Source organism: Calidris pugnax, unplaced genomic scaffold, assembly GCF_001431845.1.
Source record: "Calidris pugnax isolate Ruff unplaced genomic scaffold, ASM143184v1 scaffold42, whole genome shotgun sequence".
Classification (NCBI taxonomy): domain Eukaryota; kingdom Metazoa; phylum Chordata; class Aves; order Charadriiformes; family Scolopacidae; genus Calidris; species Calidris pugnax.
The window spans coordinates 8,812,502-8,834,680 of NW_015090920.1; the positions used below are offsets into that span (position 1 = coordinate 8,812,502).

The 22,179-nt window shown below is 38.0% G+C and overlaps 1 long non-coding RNA gene across 3 annotated transcripts in view; it reads left to right on the forward strand.

Moving 5' to 3' along the window:
- The window catches only part of LOC106892575, a 32,052-nt gene extending 13,741 nt beyond the window's left edge, over positions 1–18,311 (forward strand). Inside the window, exons 6-14 of one of the 3 annotated variants that reach the window (XR_001412877.1) lie at positions 688–1,026; positions 3,876–4,191; positions 4,524–4,739; positions 7,545–7,720; positions 8,235–8,477; positions 9,592–9,697; positions 13,161–13,963; positions 14,612–14,952; positions 17,680–18,311. This is a non-coding gene — a long non-coding RNA (uncharacterized LOC106892575). The remainder of the gene's footprint in view (positions 1–687; positions 1,027–3,875; positions 4,192–4,523; positions 4,740–7,544; positions 7,721–8,234; positions 8,478–9,591; positions 9,698–13,160; positions 13,964–14,611; positions 14,953–17,679) is intronic. The other 2 variants (XR_001412879.1, XR_001412878.1) reach the window with 2 other exon arrangements.
- The last annotated feature ends 3,868 nt before the right edge of the window (positions 18,312–22,179 follow it).

A 22,179-nucleotide genomic window follows, 5' to 3' on the forward strand; every position in this document is an offset into this window, starting at 1 on the left:
AGAGAAAAAAAAAACCACAGTGTTCTGAATTAGCATAATAGCAGCTTTGGCACATTTATTGATAGATGCAGAAATCAAACAATTAAAAAGCTAATAAGAAAAAAAAAAAACCAAACCCATGCTCATGTCTCTTTGGTATACTTGTACCAACATCACAAACGTGCTCAAAAATGAATGTAAAGAGGGTTAAAGTAGAAACATAAACTCAGCTATATTCAAATTAATTTGAAAGCATGAAATAATCGCTGTTGAAAATTACGCTATTAAAAAAATTCAATTAAGATTTGTGACTCACTTCAGTTTTGATTTTATCCCTTCTGCTCTAGAAAATTACGAACTGCGTATCAAGTGCCCGGTGGGGTTTGGGAGGCAATGACGAACATACATTTCAAAACATTTTTTTTTTATTAAGACAGTACTGACTATGAAAAACGGGATTAAAATCCCTCACTGAATTTCTTACATATTGCACCACTATTGCAGCTGACCTGGTTTTCTTCCATGTAGAATGTTTTGATGTTTGTGATTTGTTTTACAATGTTTTAAGAAGGAAATGTTATTGATTACTTTTCAGGAACTCCATTTTGTGGGTTTTTCCATTTAAGATACATTTTGAGTAAAATATTTATTTCGAAAACAGCAGCAGCAGCATGTTTCTAACTTGCCCATTTTTACTGTGTTTTCTAGTGTCGGCCAGAGTAGAAAATCCAGAACTCTTGAACCTCTCTATCTGACATCTACACAAACTGTTCAGCAGTGGGAGACAGGCAGCCATACCTATTCCCAGCAGTTACAGCACCAAAAAAGCAGTTGCTTTTTTGGCACCTTCTCTCACGATCAGCTGAGCTTAAGAAAAACTAAAGAAAAAATCATAAAAAAGTTGGTTGGAAGGAGCCTCAACCTGATGCTTGGACCAGGACTGACAGCAGGAGTAACTCAAGGCAGCCTATTGTATGCAAATAGCCATTAACCATGGATCCTCAAAGCCAGACTTATTTTCATTGCGGATTTTCAACCCTGCTACAGGTAAGGCTCTTGCAAATTAAATGTATAAAGACAAACCTGGTATAGATAATACAAGAATGTGACTTGTAGCTGGTGCCACTTATTACTGGTATTGCTGCTGTGTTCCCAGTCCTAAACACCAGGATACAGACCTGAACCAGAGGAAGAGGAAGGCAGCATATTGTAATTCATTAGCAATCCCTTAATTTTGCCAGTGGGATTCTCAGTACTCTCACAATTTTTCAAAAATAGTATGTTCTCTCACTTTCTCTACCAAAACCAAAATACGTTATGAGGTCAAATTTTCTAAATTTTATAAACAGATGCTATTGCTTGTATGCGATTTTACCTCTCACCAAGTACTTCTGGGAAAACAAAATAGGGAAGTGATTTTATTTTTCCATAATGAATGTTAACTTTGTTTTGAGCATATTTTTTTATCCCACAGATGTGAATTTCAGATCATACAGTTTGTTCTGTGTATACACATGAATTTACATTTACATTGGAATATAACGGATCATAGTTAAGTAATTTTTTGCAGGAAGGTGAAAATAATCATGTGGAAAAATGATGAGCTATTTAAAAACTATTCATATACTCTGAGGAAAAATACCTAGAAACAAGCAAACGTATTTATATATTCATACATATTTATATATATTTATATAATCTTTTCATTAATTCTCCTAATTTAATTGAAGATTATTATCGATAATATAAGCAAATCCAAAACAAATGATATTTGATCTTAAATATTAGTTTATAGCTTTGTGTTCAAAAGATTACTTCTATGACTTTCGTTTTCTGATTCACTGTTAAGACTCAGTTCTAAATGAGTCCCTTTCTTCCAAGAACCCGTGTGAGCTCAAATATTGTTATCCAGAGATACTGTCTTTACAATTAATAATGTATGGAATTAATCCTTGAATATAAGAAGAAATGGTAGATTCTGAATTTGACTATTTTTTCCTCTAAAAATCAGGTAGAAATGCAATCTGGTTTTCTTCCCACCATCAAAGAGGCGGTTAGCTGAGTACTGATCTTATTTCCATGAGCATTGTGCCAGTGTCAATGACGATACTCTTCTGTTACTGTGGAACTAGTGAGAAGAAAATTAGGCCAATTTCTGCACACAGACAGCAATGAAGGAACCATTTGGGAATACCACATCTAAATTTAATAAATCTATGCCACATATGGCTCTGCAATTGAGACTGATCTCATATAAGTTCTATGTCTAAATGACATCAGCATCTGACCTACTAATTCTAGATTTGGGGAAAAAAAAAAAAGACTTTGGACTTGTGAGAGCAAACCCTGAAACAATAAGAGTGTGAAACAGTTTTGTGGTTGTGGTATTTCCAAAACACCTCCTCTGCCACTAATAGTAGGAAAATAATTTTTATATATGGAGCTTCTATATTTATAGATTAAGATCCCTGTATGTAGAAGGGGGAGAAAGGAAGCAAAAGCAAGAACAGCATAAAATAAACCAGAATTTTACTACCTAATGCAGCCTTAGGTTCTTAACAAAACCTCTGACAGGTGTGAGAAATGACAACGCAGTACTAGTCAGGTGCTAGATGACCTTTTTTATATATAATGACTTTTAGGGCTCATGTCACCTTGGAGTTAACCTCTCCATTAGATGATCTAACCCAGACAAGTTATTTAGCTTCCATTATAGCCAACAGAGGAAGACATGTGCTTGGAGAAGGCAGTTTCATCTTAACCACATTAGGGCACAGAAAAATGTGGTCACAGCAGTAGTGAAGCAGAGGAGGAGGGTACAATCCTAACAGGAAAGTGAGACGACCAGCCACAGGAAGAATGCACAGAAAATGGTTGCATTATGATAATGGTGTGATATTGATTTTACAGCATCCTGCAAAGGGATCTCAGGAAGATTTGGAGCAGAAGGTTGTCATATGTGTTCCTGCTCCAACATCAATTTTATCATTAGTTTTGAAAGGCAACTTCACACAAAGTAGTAAACATCATCTTCGTATAATTCTGAGCATAATGGAAATACAAAACGTGCTGCAAAATTAATGTAGATGTAATGAAATCACTGAAGACACTCTCTTGTGGTATATCAGGACAACTTCAGAGGTGCCAGTTGGCTTATATAGACAAGGCTAGGCACAATTTAGCCTGACTACTTCAGTTTATCAGTATTAATGTACAAAAAGCACTGTTTGTTGTGGGGATTAGTTGTTGTCTCATTTCACCTCGCGTTCTGAATAATAAATGGTTATGCATGTTGCCTTCAATTTAATTTGTCATATAAATTCTATATAATTCAGTTATTAAGATAAGATAATATGTGACAATATTTATGTAACAGTATCCTCCCAATCACTCAACTGCTTCTAAGTGCTAAGGGCCAATTAGATGATTTTTGCCTCTGAGATCTGGTAATCATTTGTTGACAGATATTAAAAGATTCATCTAAACGCATTCAACTGTCTTCTCCCACGAAAGAAATATTACTTCCCTTTTCTTGTTTTCTTTTTTTTAAATGAATGTAGTGGTTAATTAAAGCTCAAGAAGTTTACGGCACCCAACATTTGAATTGCACTACACTTCAGAACTATGAGCACTTAATTTATAGTGCACTTTTTAAATTAATTGCAAGCCCTACCGTTGAGGTGGTATTATTCTCCATGAGGAGAAGATTTTGCTATCCAGCTGCTTTGTGCTGCAGCCAGCACCTCTGCACTCTGGCCTACCATGAGGCACATTCATCAGAGGGAAGATCTTGCAAGTCACTTACTATGGCAAATGTCTTTTATTGACAACGTCTAGTGCTATGTAGCGTAGCATCTCCATAAAGCTGATTGTTTGCTCCTTTTCTCTGTGGCCAGCAGCACAGCATTCCTAAAGCAGGAGCAGAGGTTGTAGCTGAAGATAAAGTGTGGTGGCCTGCGTCATCCCGTCCAGTTCCAGTGCCACTAATAACTCACGTGAGTAACAGAAACACTTGGGCTCCTCTGACGAAATGTGACGAAGGAACAGAAGTGACGTGGAGAACAACGTTCATCTCTGTGATGTCCCGTCTGTGGTCCATCTGCCTCTGAATGCCACACAGCATCCTCAGCACCACTCAGGAATTTCCTGAGCTGTTGCAAAGACTTTCCTCCCAAGTCTGGTTTGCTAGACTGCAAAATTTAACTGAAGCTGGTGAGTTCCTTTTTAATTTATATAAAAGGATAAAGGGAGTCACTGCAAGTTTATGAATTGCATCTTTCGCAATCCAAGGCAGAGATTTGACCTTGAAGCTTTATACCCAGTTAGGTTTGAGACTGAGTTGGAAATATATGGGCAAAAAGTGTGCATGAATTTGCTACAGTAGTTGAAGTCTGTATTTACTACAAGCTCGTAGGCTAATTAAGTTATCATAGTTCCTTTTGCTTACTGTAATTTATAGCTTTCCTGCTAACCCAGTGAAGAGCCATCTTGTCAGCCTATCTGGGTATCCCAGAGAGCCTACAACTCTTTTTACTTTCTGACAGAGAACAGACCGGCAACATCATGAAATTCCCAACAAAATGAACCGGTCCAGCCAGTGCCAGCTGCCGACGGGCTGAGTTTGGGGCTGCGTTAACTTCCGATAACAGAAGACGTGGTCTGACAGTGAGCCAGCCACAGAACCTACCCGACGTCGTGCCAGACCTCCCACCAGCTTCTCAGCTCTGCCTTCAACATATGCTGGCTTCCCACTGGCAAGGGTGAGTGAGGTAACTCCTCCATTTGGAGGGAGAAAACTATGAGCCACCGAACTTCTGCAGCTCCTTGGATGTGTCCTCTGACAGAGTGTATCTATCAACCAGTGTCTCATGGTTAATCACACCTAGAAAACATAATGTGGCATTTAATAAGCCAGGGTAAAGAACCTTCCTTTTCAAAATGATGCATTTTTGAGAGTCTTCTTTTCGTGCGATCAGAAGGTATTCAAATATATTGCCAATATAGCAACATGAAAGAGAATTATGTGTAAACGATGCCATTCTGATTGTGTCAGGCTTGGGGTTTTTTTCAAACTAGTACTACTTCAAGAACCAAGCAACAATATATTAACAATAGGTTAAAAGATCCAAGAAATAATACAGGACTTTTATATTGTTGAGATCCATTTTTTACCAGCTTAATATACATACATATACATTCATGTAAGTATGAATGAAAGGTATTTATGCATAGGTATGACTACTGTCCCAGTTTAAATCAAGTTTCTGTTTGCTATATGTTGTTTTTATCTTCCTCCCAGAAGTGACTTAGGAAAGAAAAGGCAATGTACAACATTCTTATCTTGTGTGATTTTCCTACGTTTAGTTTTAATATTATATATTCACTTTTCAAATTAGGTACATTTATTACGTTCAGGTATTTTTCACTTCTTGCTATACATACCAGAATCTGTCCTTCACTGTCATCACCTGGCTTACGGCTTTATATTGATGTAAAGCTAACTCCAGGGAAACTTTTCCTAATTTTTTTTTAAAAAAAGGAAAGGAAAAATCAGGTTCTTTCTTGCAAATAGAAACATGTCATATTTTGTTTTCAATTTGCATCGGCACCCAGAGAGAAACTGGAGGTGAATTTAAGCCATCGCCAGCTTTTTGCATGTGTGTTCACTGGCGCATTTAACTTTCTCTGTGTAGCCACAGCTATTTGAGATGCCTCCCACATTCGCCGTAGAAGGCATACTGTTAACTAACTTCTTGTTTAAATGAAGGGCTATGCTGACAATTAAATGTAGGATCGTGCATGCTTCAGTGCCGTACCTTATTATAATCAACGTGAGTAGAAGCAGAGTGCTGAAATTATGGGTTTTAGTCTGCATCTGCATGGCATTATTATGCTTATCAAGGTGAAAATGTCGACGCTGAAGAATGTAATTGTGTACCTTAAGCTGCAGCGATAGTTAAACCGAGCTCCTGCCTCCACTATTAATGCGGCAGAGTGCTACTCTTAAGAGGCACTATAACTCTTTATGTAGGCAGAGCTTTCAATTCATGAATTTATTTCCTTCCTTCCTTTCTTTTTTTTTAAAGACTTTCAGAGATAAAGTTTTCTGTTTGGGTATTAATTCAATATAGATTTTCTGATGCATTTTTTTTTCCTTTTTAACAAAGTCAGGGACCAGAAAGACTAGTGTGCGTTTGTATATAGCTCCACTGCCCTCCAGGAGGTCAAGTGTGAAATGAGTTGAGAGACACATTGACAGTCCATGCGTGAGCTGAAACAACTCAGGCTAGTTATCAGTAATTTGGATCTGTGGCTGTAGTCTGAGTTCTTATTATATAAAATCAAATCGAATAATAAAATAATTCAGTGAATTATCTATGTTTAGTAGATTATCATTTTCATCTGAACATTGTCTCACACAAATTATGCATGTTTTATTTGTTGATTTTAATGTTTAGTCATCTTGAACATTTTGATTTGCGATTCATTTATATTGCAAAACAAATGCAATTTTCTTAATACAATATATTACTTTGTTGGCTTCCATATACGTGCACTGCTTGTAAGTCAGACACTTGTAAGTTATCTGTATGGACAGGTTCTCTTTACACAAAGAGAGGGAACGTTTTCCCCTCCAGAGTCACAGTGAGTCTCCTGAGCTACTTAGACTGTGCTGAACTGTAGCACTGGGTCAAGACACACGCCAAAATCCATCCCCATGCCTGCGTAGTAGTTAGTATTTCTCAAATGATAATATGGCATATTCTGTAAGTCCTTCTTTCTTTCTTTCCTCCCCTGCCTCCCCAATTTCCCTATACAATAGATTTTGGCACGAAGACAGAGTAGGTATGCTAAGTCAATATAATAAACAATTTCTTTTGAAATTGTTTCAATCTGTTTCAATTTCTTGAAAAAGAAATGAAATTGCACAGGCTTCAGTATTACAGGAATCATTATTTTAAACTGATTTACTTAGGTCTAAAATGCTATTTTGCTCCTCTCAATCTGATTTTTGCCATGAAGAGAAATACAAAAGCCCCTCAAGTGTCTGAGGATTACATACATGATGAAATTTTGCTTTTCTACTCCTTTGTGTAAAGGAAGAAATTAGCTAGAAAATATTTGTCTTGAAGATGCTTCAGTATTTATGAATTATTTAGTTATTTCCTTACAGATAAAATTAATCTTAGCTACAAAGAGGGAACATTTCACTTGTTTTCTTTAAACATTTGGTAAGCTAATTGGAAGAGCAGACCACTTGTACTTTTGAGGAGCTTTAATGAACTACCTGTGGTCATGGAGGACTACATCTACACTTTAAGCATCAGCAGAGCTCAGGAAAATTAACACTTCTAGATTTACTCCTATATAATTAGCATAAATGAAGGTGTTACTTACACCACTCAAAATAATTAAGAAAAATTCTTTTGCCTTTGATCACTGAACCTTGGCATGCTTTCTAGTTGCCAAGAGCCAAATTTCTGCTCATCTATACATAAGTAGAGCATGGGGAAAGACTTAATGCACTACCTGATTCTGTCTTATGGCCATCTCTGTACTTCTAGGTCACTGTGACTACTGAAGGACTCCTTGTCTCCGTAGGAGAAAGCAGCTGAAGTCCATCGACGGTTAAAGGCAACTCACCAAGTCTTTCATAGTAGACTACTGGAGTCTGGACTTACATCTATTAGAGGTGATGGCATGTTCCTTCTGTAAGGAGAAGACAACATATAAAGAAGAGGTAAGCAAGAGGGTCAGAATTTTATTAAATGCTATACCTTTAAAAGTCATAAGAATATATGCTATTTAGCAGAAAAGGTATATTATGGGATTGGGATGCTTGGAATAGTAATGGATCAGCCTGAGAATCACAGTTTTCTTAATAATAAATATAAAAGTTGCAGATATAGAGTTTGTTTCTAATCTTGCTTGCATTGATATAAATCTAGAATAGCTCCATGAAACTGATGAAGTAAAACTAATACGAATCAGTATTTTAAAATGAGATAGTCAGCCACTTTTTACATATTACTGTCAGAGCTGCATATCTCCACTGATTTTATTAGAGTTATATATCAAGATCAGACTTTTAAATCATTCCATAATCAAACCTCCTGTTGCAATGACAGGTAACTCCTGTCTATTACATACATTGAAATATATGTGAGAGGCCATTATCAATTCTGCAGCTGTAAAGTAGAGCCTGTGTTTCTGGCTTTTTCTCCCTGAGTGCCCATGTAGAGTTCTCTCTGCAGGCCAGTGTTCCTGTACAGGCAAATCTTGTCACTGATCTCCAGGAACAATAAGCCCTTGAAGACAGACTGGTTCCGGTTGGAAGGGACCTCTGGACACCACCTGGTCCACCCCTCTCCCCACTGAAGCGTGGTCACCATGTCCAAGAGGGCTTTTGGACATGTCCAAGGTCAGAGACTCCACCACCTCTCCCTGCTGGTGCGGCGCAGAGGGAAGCAGCTCGATGTCATGCAGCTGGAGTGAAGGTTTGTGCTACACATGCCTGTGAATCGAGTGGGAAGGAGGGGAGAGAGGGGAATAGGATGTGACATGACATTGCTTTGAAGCTCCTATCAAGTGCAAATAAGGCTCATACGAAGAAAGTCCCTGCTAGGGAGCTGTCTGTTTTTATTTGTGGTGTTTAGCTTGCAACCAAAAAATCTGTTTTCGTTCAATTCTTAGAGCGTTCAGAAAAGCATCAAAATGACAATTTGCTTCTGGTTCAAGAAAAATTATGGTCTGTATGATTATCAAGTCAGCTTCATGTTCAGTTTGATTACAGAAAGCCATGATTTTAAAATATTGAGCTTATCTCAGCCAACGGATCAGACCTCGTAATTTTTTATCTAAACCCAATATTTTCCTAGTGCACGTAACCCCTCTCTGCCCTTCTTGTTTCTTTTTCGATAATAAACTGCTGACAAGCCATGTTTGATTGTCTTGTGAAGGCGAGAGGATCAAATACATACAGAGTATTAACAAAAAGAAAGAATGTCCTTAGGGAAAAAAAGTGTTGCAGAACATGAATTCAGTTGTACTGCTGAAAGGAGTTGTCAGTCAATGTGAAAAACCAGTTCAGAGGCCTCCTGCTACGGGGAGGGAGCGGGACCCTGGGCAGCGATACGGGCTCTTTTGGGAGGGCTTTGCTCACCCTTGTCAGGCAGGAGCTGGGCCGAGGGGGGCGCGAGGGAAAGGGGGGGTGCAGCTTCCAGCCACTGACATTGTGGCTTTGCTGCCTGGCTTTCTCACAAGCAGAGGGTAAACATTCCTTCTCCAGCACGTTGCATTGTCCAGAACCAAAGCCCTTTTTCTTTCCCAACAGCGCTGTCTGCCTGTTTCTTGCTTGTTTAATATTTTTCCTTGCTTTTTTTTTTTTTTTTTTTTTTTTTTTAAAAAAAAAAAAAAAAAAAAAAAAAAAAAAAAAAAAAAAAAAAAAAAAAGTTCTAGGAAAAATATTAAACCCTTGTTCTTTTACTTGTAAATTCTGCTATTCTCTTAAAATTACTGCTAAATTCTCCAGGTGTTTAGTTCCCTGGCTATTATTTGGGAGGAAGCTGCTTTACACATTCTTTTTTTTTTTTTTTTTTTTTTTGACTCTAGCCTTTTCTTCCTCCAGTTGGTGCTACTCTATGGAGAACAAAACAAACCAGGATGAGGCGTTAGACCTCTGGAATTACGGCCACTTGAGTGATGTTTGGGAAAGCAGGTAAGGGACTTTTAGCTTACAAGAAGTTCCCATAGACTTTTAATGCCTGTATGACTACACTACACACAGGACCTGAGCTGTGGCCAGCGTTGTACTGGGGGGGCTGGCAGCCCACCCAGTGGGCGTAGTGAGCATAGAGAAGGAAGGCTGACTTGCATCTTAACAGCATTTGACATGCTGAAACATGTTACATGAAAGCCCAGTTTGAAGTTTAAGAACTGACCGAGTAGCAATAATTTTGCCATGGAATTTTGCTTAAAAATCACTTTGTATGGATTCTATGAACATGTTTGCATTTACTGTTCGACACAACTACATAGAGAAAAACATTTAAAATCATTTTCTGTCTATAGCTGATCCTTGCCTGGTATTTGTCATTTTGGTATCTCTTCTTCTCTTGTCCATGCCAGTTAACATTACATTACAAAAATAGTACTTTGCTGCTAGCCTCAGAGCAGGTCCTCTTCTATTCACATACTCCAGCCAGAGCTCAGATGTAGCACTGGACAGGAAAAAAAACAAAGGAAACATAGAATCAAAGAAATAGAAAGACATAGAATGAAAGTAAAAGTTTTCTTGAAAGAAAGAACAAGAAAAAGGGGGCAGTAGCTTTGAATTCACAAAGGGTCAGAAAAGCTCAGGTTCCTTTAGCAGAGTATGTAAGTAGTCTGTTTATTCTCATAAAGCCATTGCTTTGTACGTATATCAAATAAAATATTCAGAAAGCTTAGGAAGAAAATTCTGTAGCCCAGAGACAAATGTTTGTCTTGAACAAGGAGGAAAAGAAACCTTTAGAAGTTAATGTTGGTGCCTCTCCGTCTGCACCACTACCTCTTGAGTTAAGAACTTTCTCAGATTTATCATGAGTTAATATACATAGATACTAAAAACCACACACACACTCTGAACCTTCATGTTTCCAAGCTTAATAATGCAGCAATTTATTTCAATATGAATGAAAAGGCGACTCATGCTTGACTTGAGCTTACTTTGAAACAAAAATTCTCCAGCTGTGTGAGAGGACTGTGACTTCCCAGCTGCTGTCTTGACCCAGCTGACAGGTAAATCAGGTAGAGCTTTGTTCCTCCAAGGTTATCCGTTCCGGGGGTAGGTCTGCTGTTTGGTATGCAGGCTTGCAACACCACCCTTTGAAGACGTGGAGTTGTCTTGCTTTCGCTAGATCTTAAGCTTCCTTTAAACTATGATGAAGTTTAGGTAAAAGAATTCTAATCACCAAAGAAATCCTTTAAAGCATTGATGTTTTCAGCCGTTAGATCACCTTGCAAAAGCAGCAATGGAGAATGAAAACTCTTGTCCAGTTGTGTATAAAACTTTGCCTATGCATACAGGCTTCGACGTGACAATAAAAGGAATCAAATATTGGACTTGTACCTGTTCCTGTGTCAGTCACTGTAAAAAGCCGCTAGTGCTAATTTACTTCAGCTTACAACCTAATCCATTACGGATAGAGCAAAGCAAAGTCAGAAAACAAAACATTTTATTATGCATAAGTTTCTTATTAGAATAGAATAATCCAGCCAGAAATACTCAGACTTAGTAAATATTTGCAAGTTTGGATAATACGCTTGCCATCATAATTGGCAGAATTGATCTTGCTGAGTATTCACTTCACAGATCAAAATTATCCCTTCTCCCAGGCAAGTCATATATAGACAGATCCCCCCTTTCCTTTTCAAATTTTTCCTGACGAGTAGCTGATAGAAAATACAATTTCACTGCAGGTTAATTTAAAATTTATTAGAAAAGAAGGTGAGGTTTTAGCTGAAAAAACCCCACACTACTTTTCAATCCTCTTTTCTGGAACTATGCTTATTTGTCACATTGCCTCAATAAATATGATAATAGCATTATATTGTTAGCATCTTAATAAGTTGTTTGGTTTTTTTTGCAACCATCTAATGTGGAAATCCCAAAATTTGTTTAGCATATTTGGTATCTGATCCAAGAGGAATTTTAAAATCATTTCACAAGACATGAATCCAACAGTTTTTATAATTTCACAGCTCATTCAAGTTTGCTTTATCTTATGCTGCCATTTGCACCTCTGCAGAGCATTCAAACCTGAAGCGTAATGCCGGTGCTGTAGGCGTTCTGTGGGCACTGCCATTCACATAGACACAGAAGACAGACATTTTAGTATGGCCAAACATCTAATTAACTATGGTGCTTGTTCATCAAAACACCTGTCAGGTAATGGCAGAGAACTATGGATGATGATAAAACAGAGGTTGCGGGTTTATTGCATTTACCATTTATTTTTATAAATTTTACCGTTTATTGCATTGCTGTTCCAGATGTGCTCCAGCCACTCGGGTTTGTTGCTTCAGTTGAATAAACCAAGGTTATGCTCTATGGAAAAGTAAAGTAAAAACTTTAGGAGTCAACAATGAATTTGATTTAAACTATAGCACCGCTGACAGTTTAACATTTCTGAATTCTATTTATTTGGAAAATTATTCTGCCTTAATTTGGCTGATGTCCCCCAGAGAGCTGGTACCAGAGCAGAAGGACTTGCATGCAGAGTGCAGAGAAAAGCATTCTAGTGAGCTTCCTTTGGTGATGATACTGTAAAGCATGAGCACAGTTCTAGTCAAAGGTACAATGATTCCATTTCCAAAGCCAGGAAACTGTAGAGTACATAATCTATTTTACTGCTGGAGTGCAAAGTCGCTTAGTAACCGCAAAAGTCAAATAAGGTCATCTATTCCAGATGATGTACAATGAAGGAAGTACTTCACTGAATCCCCTATGAAGACAAGCCCTTATTCAATTCAAGTGAAAGCTTTCCAAATATTTTTAAAATACTGGTATGATGAAATAATACTTTTCATTTTTTCGGAGGAACTTCTAAACAAGGTATTGATGTAGCTCGCTATCAAAAACAATGTTTCTATTCCATACCGAACTTCAAAGGGGGTGCAAGGAACAGCCTTCTTACCTTTCAGTACTAGCTTCAACTAACCCATTTAGCCGTACAGTGAAATAAAGGAGGAACACTTCCTAAGTCAATTACAGCAGTTGATAGATGTTTTAGGAAATACTGTCTCTCAGCTGAGGCGCTGTGACTGTTTGCTGAGGGTGCTTTACTCCTCCGTAGCCACGCAGCAAGAGGATGCGCACAAAGTTGCACGACAAGAATCCTGCTCCAGTTGCTCGGTTTTGTCCCTTTCTGAATGCAGCTGGCTATACTAAGCATGTGTTAAGATACTTGATAGCTGGATACAAACTATCCCATTGTGATACTGCATTTTTATGGCTTCCTAACGTGCGTCTTCAGATAGATACTTGATATCTGGATGCAAACTATCCCATTGTGATACTGCATTTTTATGGCTTCCTAACATGTCATCATTCCTGATTCTGAGGTTTTATGCTCATCCTAAACTGACATAATGGTGGGCATCTACTTAGAGTCTTGCTGTCTCCTCTCTCCTGTCCTCAGGTACCTGTGCCAGCATCATGTTTCTTCATGTTAAACTCAATCAAGAACATACTGTGATTGAAAATATTTTCCCCCCCGCCACGTGCAAATCAGGCCTGTGGTCCATCACCCTACATAACACCACTAGTGCAGCTGTGGGTAAAGAGAAGGATGAAGTGTCAGTAGTGGAAACAGCAGCTGGGAATGCTCTGCATTTCAGTCATCATCACACCACAGCCCAGACACCAGAGGTAAAGCCACAGTCTCTGCTAGCTCTAAAATGATCTGCTTTTCACTGGCAAGGAACTAAAATGTTTACAGTGAAAAAAAAAAGCTTAGAATTTCCTTTCAAAGCATAATTAACTAAGCAATTCACAACAACTGTTTTGTTTTTTCTGTACTCACCATTCAGTAATTACCACTTTGAAAAAAAATAATGGTTCTTTAATGTGAGCTCCTGACAGCAAAGGCGCAGGGGAACTGACATCCAAAGTTGTCATCTGGTCTGGCTCACTGATTTCTCCAGCACAACATACAGCGTGGACTTAGGCGATCACGAGGGTGAGCTGCAAAGAAGCCGACACGTAAAGGAGAACAAGCATAACCTGGAAAACTACAGCAAAGAGCTTATAACACTGCACCATGAGAGAGATTTACCAGAGAAGGACTACTTTGCAGGTGGAAATGATTTATGTGCCAAAACGGAGAAAATAACACTGAGGGAAGAAGGAAAAACAAAACAAAAGGAGGAAGATGTGATAATATGAAAGACAGCCCACAGAATAAAGGAAGGGAAGGAAGTGAAATGGCAAACTGAGAAGCAGGTAAAAAAAGCGATGGGTTGCGACTCTGTGGTATCATGGAATGAAATGAATAAAAAGAAAAATGAATTTTAGAAGCCTGAAATTAACGCAAATCAATAAATTTGCTTTTTATTTGAGATGCAAATGTTGCTTAAGTCTAGTTTTGTTGTAGAAGTCGCTATGCAAAATCCAATTTCCTTTAGAATTTTGTTGACTTATTTGTTTAAATTATTTTGGGTTTCTGTAATAGTATTTAAATATTATTTAAATATTTATCATGTGTATCTAAAAGCAGCCAGAAGAGATAATAACTAAGAACTCCTTAAATTTTCTGACATTTTACATTGCACGTAATGCAGAGGCTTTGTAGAATGCAGATAAATTTCCTTGACCCATTGCTGAAATTTGAATAAACATATAATTATGGGCTTTAAAATGTGTTTTTTATTTATAGTGAGACATTAGGACCTGATGTGGTAGGTTTAAAGTAGCATATTAGAAAATCTTTCAGCTTGCAGACAATTAGAGCTATTGTGGGGTCACTGTGGGTTAACAATTTATTCCCGAAATGAATGGGAGTTTTGTCATTGATTTAACAGGATCGGTAAAGTACATTTTGCTTTTTCATTTTTTTTAATAGTTCTTCTGAACTGTGCATTGTATTCACAGAAATCTCAATCTTATTGGAAATCTAGCTGTGGAACAGGAAAGCTAAGACACAGGTACACTTACCCTGGGAGCTGGTATTTCTGTACCCAGAAGTACTGCCTTCACGTGGATGACAGCCATCTGGGTGATGACTGACGTTTCTCCATGGCTTTTTGCCTTGTATAAACACATGGGGAAATTCTGTAAAAGAAAGTAAATCAGAAAACACTGAATTCCTTCAGGTGCAGGTATGAGTAGAAAACACATTCTGCATTTCCACTTCCAATCAAGGAATCAAATGCATCTGAGTGACTTCAAAAAGCCAATGCACAATGGCAGCTGGTTCCAAGCTATCCAGGAGGGTAAGCGCATGCACACAACATTCATTAAATAACGTTGAGCCATATATTAATTAGTAGAGATCTGCTATTTTATGAATCATAAAAAAAAAAGATTGGTTAGTTTGGGAAAACTAAGCATTAGTTCATTATAATTTATAACTATATATTGGGCACAAGTATTACAATTTTGCTGGGTCTTGCTTTTCTAACATCTTGCAACCCCCTGAAATTGCAAAGAGAAAAAATAGGTAACAATACATTTGCATTAAAACTGTGAAATTATAATCCAATTTGAATTTTAAAAGCTATCTTGTTAATGATTCTGAGACATTCTTAATCTGTAATAGCATAACATAATATAAAATTAATATACAAAATATGTAATTTCTGCAAGTTATAATATAAATGCTGCGTTTATAGAATTGATTCAAAATGGTAGGTCATGATGAGAGGTGCTCTGCAGACACAAGGTAAAGGATATTTCCTCACCACAGACCATGAGAGGTGACCAGTGGACAGTACTGTAGAAGAGGTAGACAGCACTAATGCTTACTCAGAAAGGGTTATGGCACACTTAAAAGTTCACGGAGGGAACTGATCTGGAAAAACTAACATGTTACACTTCCTCACTTACTTCATTGTCACTTGAGAGATAAGCCCTCAGGCCAAGCAGATAAATATATCTTCACTTCAGCCAAATTTCCTACTGAAGGCACAGTGTCAGAAAAGTATGCGTTAAACACGAACAAATGGTTTGCTGAACAGGAATGGACTAGAACAAGAGACTTCAGAGTGGTTAAGTGTTTTGCTGGAATAGGAGCTTTAATAGAAAAGACAGATAAAAATCTGATAGATTCATGAGTCTAAGCACACCGACAGCCTCAGGGTGTGTTTTACCTGACCCATGTACAAGATGGATGGGGCTGCCCCTACAGTCTCTTCCAAAGAGAAGCGCTTCCCTGCATGGACTCTCATTGGCAGCCAGGCTGGTATCCAGAGTTGAAGGATGCTGGATCTTGGCACGTGTCTTTTTGATGTTTTACCATGCACACATAGAATGGATTGCAGCCTGCCTGCCTCACCAAGCCTGTGTCCCTGCATCATCCCGTGCCCGCGGTTAAAACCAGTACCATTGCCAATACGGCGGTTGTTGTTTGGGTAGCCTGAGCCCACCGTCCCAACCATGGTCCCTTTTGTCTTATAAGGAATTTCTGCTTTGGTCTCGACCACAATATTTACCAGTGTTGTAAAATTAACACAGGTATATACAGCTTCAGTGTCAGAGCTGGCTAATATTGGTGGTACCAGTGTTGTAAAATTAACATAGGTATATACAGCTTCAGTGTCAGAGCTGGCACCTGATAGAGATTCAGCACAAGCACAGGCTAAATGAGATATTCAAAACTGATAGCAGTTTCATTCTTCTGAAACAAAAAGTGTTTCATTGGCAGCCAGGCTGGTATCCAGAGTTGAAGGATGCTGGATCTTGGCACGTGTCTTTTTGATGTTTTACCATGCACACATAGAATGGATTGCAGCCTGCCTGCCTCACCAAGCCTGTGTCCCTGCATCATCCCGTGCCCGCGGTTAAAACCAGTACCATTGCCAATACGGCGGTTGTTGTTTGGGTAGCCTGAGCCCACCGTCCCAACCATGGTCCCTTTTGTCTTATAAGGAATTTCTGCTTTGGTCTCGACCATAATATTGGTGGTACCAGTGTTGTAAAATTAACATAGGTATATACAGCTTCAGTGTCAGAGCTGGCACCTGATAGAGATTCAGCACAAGCACAGGCTAAATGAGATATTCAAAACTGATAGCAGTTTCATTCTTCTGAAACAAAAAGTGAAAGCCCAGTTGAAATAAGTATTTCCTTAAAAGTGATGGAAAGGGAGGTGATTTTAGGGTCTATCTGCATGTATATATAGTCAGGGTGGCATAGATGCCAACAAAGAGCTCCCAGCTGCTGCTGATGCTCAGGGCCCAAACTGTGTGGGTATCCCTATCCCAGTTCTCCTTTTCCTTCTCAAGTGTGTTCCTTAGGGGTCAAAGACCATTTGTAACATTAAACGCTTTGCTTAAAGCAATCCTTAAAATTTGCTGGTGAATAGTTACCACAGTGTAAAAGCAATTTATCTGCTCCTCATCTCCACTGAAGCACACAACACCTGAAAAAGTTCTCCAGCTTTATGCACCAGCGTGGGGGCCTAGGCCAGGACTTCCCCAAAAGTGCCAAAAGGCACTGATCTGCAGCTCACAGAGAACCTTTCACAGCCACCCCAAAAAAAAGGTGGTCTGATTTTGCAAAGCGCTCAACATTTAGATACAAAGACGAACCCTACCAGTGTAAAACTGACTTCAGACATCCATAATGGAAGAGCTATTTTTTTCAGCTCATATTAGTAAACAGAAAATGTCAATTGAGCAGTGTCAGTGTTTTTCAAACTGATTTGCAATTTTCTACAATATCAATATTTGCCGTGTTAAATAATAAAGCTACCTTTTAAGATCAAGCCAGACATTTACTGCTGTTAGAAAAAATAATAATACAAAATGGTTACTTTGAAAGGTTACTTAAGCTATTCTGCAGCTTTCTCAGTTTTGTTTAGCTTAAATTTTGAGCCCCTTACTCTGACTGATTAGTGCTTTTTCCAAGAGAATGACAAATTAATCATTTTGATTTGAAAAACACATTTTTGCTTTTCAAAATTAATATTATATTTACTTATTTTTTCCTTTTTATTCAAGAGGCTAGGAGATAAACATCACCCTTTCTTCTGGACACTGTAAAAATGTCTGTACAATAATTTACTCCGTCACCAACAGTAACCTGACCTCTTTTTTGAAGAGCATGAGAAAATGTGTTAATGAAGAACATCTCAGAAGCCCCATATATCTATTTCAATACCTTTGTTTGAACTGGAGACAAGTTCGAGGACGACTGTGTGTGTACCCGTGGAGGTGAGCATAGGCTGCTGTGAAAAGCTCAGTCTCCTTAACGATACTCTGTAAAATAAAAGGTAAGAAAGAACTGAAATAGAAGTTGGCTTCAGAAATCTCCTGTGGTACCTTATCCTTGAACTGAAATTCCACAGAAATTTAGCAATAGGTAGTCATCAGAAATACAACATAGATGCATGACTGGACAATAATCTAACAAAAGGGAGCTACTGCACTAGCATTTCATAATAATTGAAGAGTAATTGTAAAAATTCTTATGCAAGTGCTATTGGATACTAGAATTCCCACTGCACAGTTTATTTAAAAATGAGGAATCCTGTGGAAAAAAGGCCAATTTTTGTCCCAGATTTTGGAAGATGATGGTAGATATTTATATGGCAGAATTAATCACAGATGTTTTGCTCAGAACACGAAATAAAATAAACAGTTGACTTTGGATTATTTCCCATGCTACTTAGTTTTGCTTTATACTTGAGAGATGAAACTTTTCCAATAAAAATGTTGTTGCTCACTTGTCTATTGGGATGCTTTTAATGTTGTTATTATCTGTTTTAGAATAGGAAATTTAACCTTTTTTTTCAGTATCTATAGAAGATCTTTAAAAGTCAGTACAGTATCTGCTTGTCTGTGCATGCAAACAGGAATAACTATCTGGGGAACATAATCATGGCAAAAGGTCATGTTTGCCTTTTATTTGGAATACTTCTAGACTATCAAGTGGTTTAGAAGTCACTCAATCAATACCAAAAGTCAAGGAAAATAGTTCGGTTTATCAACATTAATATATTTTGAGTTTTCTAGGATGGAACATTGTTTCCCTCGGCATTTAATTGAGGTTTCATAAAATGGCTGTTTTCATGTATCTGGCAATGGTATTTTAAGTTGCCCTCTACTGCAACAACAGCTGGACGTATCTGGCAATGGTATTTTAAGTAAGTTGCCCTCTACTGCAACAACAGCTGGAGACACAAATGACTGAAAAACCTACAAAACCCAGCCGAGGACCCTTCCCCTCCTCTTTCCCCTTCTACCTTCAGAAGGTGAATCAGCTCAAAAGCTGAGAGTGTAAACACCCCATATACATGTAAAAATAGTAAGAGGGTGCTGAGGGATATATATTAAATCCATACATACCATGGATCAGTTTTGATTTCCTGCTGCATGCTCCATTGACACAAGAGGAACTTTTGGGTGCACAGTGAAAGGCGAGAATGAGTCCTCCAGTGCATCCCTGTTTGCACAACAACACAAATGGTTTCATATCAAAACAGAGACAGTTAAAAGAAAGAAGCACATCTGAGGTTTTGGGATAGATGTTTTTAGAGTATTTCACTGTATAGTCTGTCTGAATTACATTAATTTAAAGGCATTAATTTAAACAATTTAAAAAATTTGTTACTGTCTGCAACTGTCTGTCTAGTGAAAAAAAAAGGGTTGTTTTCAAGTAAGTAATATGGGATAGATGTTTTTAGAGTATTTCACTGTATAGTCTGTCTGAATTATATTAATTTAAAGTCATTCATTTAAACAATTTTAAAAAGTTGTTGCTGTCTGCAACTGTCTGTCTAGTAAAAAAAAGGGTTGTTTTCAAGTAAGTAATTATGCTAGAAACTTCCCCCATAAAACAGAACCCCAAAACTACCTGCATCTTTGAAGTAAAAAAAAACCACATTTTTTGAGGACTGACAAAGGAACATACATACAAAATGGAAAATTTGACAATAATAATCAACAGTATTAAAATAGCATTGCTTTTGGTGAATTCCACATATCCCTCTTCACTCTGACAATTGAACATTGTCAATTAAATAATGAAGGAGAAGAGTAATATGTCTTGACACTGTAGAAGCAGCGAGAGTCCAGAGGGACCAGCCTTAATGCGGGCTACCGGGGTAGGTGAACCCTGCAGGATTAGCTGAGTGAATTATGAGTGCAGGCTGCAAGATTAGAGTTAATATGGGGAATATTAAAATAGCATTGCTTATGGTGAATTCCACATATCTCTCTTCACTCTGACTATTGAACATTGTCAATTAAATAATGAAGGAGAAGAGTAATATGTCTTGACACTGTAGAAGCAGCGAGAGTCCAGAGGGACCAGCCTTAATGCGGGCTACCGGGGTAGGTGAACCCTGCAGGATTAGCTGAGTGAATTATGAGTGCAGGCTGCAAGATTAGAGTTAATATGGGGAAATGGGCTAAAAGAGCGTGGAGAACTGGGTCCACGTCTTGGGTGCTGCACTTTAGTTGAGACCAGATTTCTGGGAATGTGGTATTGGACATTGAATTTTGCTGCACCCTAAAACTCAACCACTTTAATCACTCAAGGAACCCTAATCGTTATTGAAACCCAGTTCTTCCACTATGCCTTGCCGGTCCTTTTATTTCAAAAAAAGAATTCAAGAATCTCTGTAATGCTATGCTAAGAAGTAGATGTATTTAAATGAAAAATAACTTGGTTAGAAAAAATGTAAATGCTCAGCCTGGGTGAGCATTTTCTTAAATAGTCATTATCTCAAAATTAGTGTGAAGGCTGAAAAACTAAAATAGCTTATTAATGGACTGAGACTCCTGAAAGTTTTTCATAATGGGAGTCAGGTGTGTAGAATCTTTTGAAAAACCTCACTAAGTACCTATCTGCATCTTTAGGCACTTAAATGCCTTTAAAAACTTGTTCCCTATTGTATTATTGTCAATTAATTTCAATTAGGGTGCTAGTATTGGAAAATATTCTAATGTCTTCACAGATATAAGAACAGCAGTCATACAATAAGACTGTTTCAAAGGCACTTAAAGATACACGGGAGTTTAACTTTTAGTGGGTAAAATTTAACTTTTAGTGAGAGAACCTATGTATTGCAGGTTGCAAAGTTTCCATTTCACTTCTCTGCAGCTCTTTAAGTGAGGGGAGTCCAGGTTCACAGAAGGGAAAGTTAAGAAGATTGTTGTGAGGTTTTTTTGAAAGTATGAGGGGGTGTGGAGCAAAGGACAGAGCTGAAGCAGGAGCCTGGTCGTGTTCTCCAGACGTGCCTTAGGTGGGGACGAGCACTGAGGGGATGGGAAGCAAAACATGGTTCCTTCCCCTTATCATGGCACAGCTTATCTATGGGCCAGGATGGGACAGGATATTGTTACCTGAGGTCAGCGCAGGTTTGGGAGTTCAACGGATCCTGGTACCTGAGCAACAGCTCCTTTCCAACAAGGCTGTGAAGGTTACTGGGAGGAACAGGCTCCTCTTCTGTACTTTATGAGGAAAATTCACTGTCTCTCCATTTTCTTCTTTTCCTATTTTTCCGTCTTTCCTGAAAAAAAAATCATAATCACAATTCTTAACTCCTATCAAACGTTTCATACTTAAGCATTTCATACTTGTAAACAAAACGACTGAAAGCTGTCAGTTGGAAATGTCATGTCTGCTGTCAATGGTTCATGAATAATTGACACTGAGATTACCTAGGGAAAGCTGCAATTATCCTGACTCATTAACATATGAACTAAGCTTGGTTTTGTTCTGCGGTTTGTAGGATTTTCATTTAACTCCTTGATGTAGGATGTAAAAAAATCCCGGCAGGATGTTGCTATAAAAAGAATAAATCTGAATGAATAAACAAAACCTCAGAACTATGAATATGTATCAGAATTTCAAGTAGCGTTTCATTTAATCTTGAATATACTTTTTTCTACGGTATTATTTTCAGGGAATATTGCTGTGATAAATTTGTTTGCTAGCCTAAGGCTTGGAGGATAGCTCTTCTTTGGAACATACATGCACATGAAACAGGTGTCAATGGGAAGATCTTCTTGCCCATCTTTCTATTTTCATGTGCAATGCAGTTGTAGATATCTACTCAGAAAGCAGAAATAGTTGGTGATCACTCAGAGCACAAATAGAAAAAAAAAATCAAGCAAGCAAAGTCTCCTGGCTGACCACAGCATCAACAGAGGGAAAAACAGTTTTTGGAGGAATTCCCTTTTAAAAGAAACGCAACAAACAAACCCAAATTTAATTTGATTTTAAGACTAAAGTTTAGCAAATCAACATTTACTGTTGAAACAAGCAAGCAAAGCAAGCAGTCAGAAATTCCACAAGCCACGAAAAACATGTAAAGAAACAAGCCCACAATATTTACAAAGATAATATAAATTCCTAACTGACGCTTCAGAGGAAATACGTGTTAAAAGCTTTCTCTCAATCTGTACAATATGGCAGGTTCAACATTTTTTAGCTGCTGTGCAAAGTTGTAGGGCAGCCTCGAGGTTTAGGTCACAGACCGAGTTAAAAGTTCT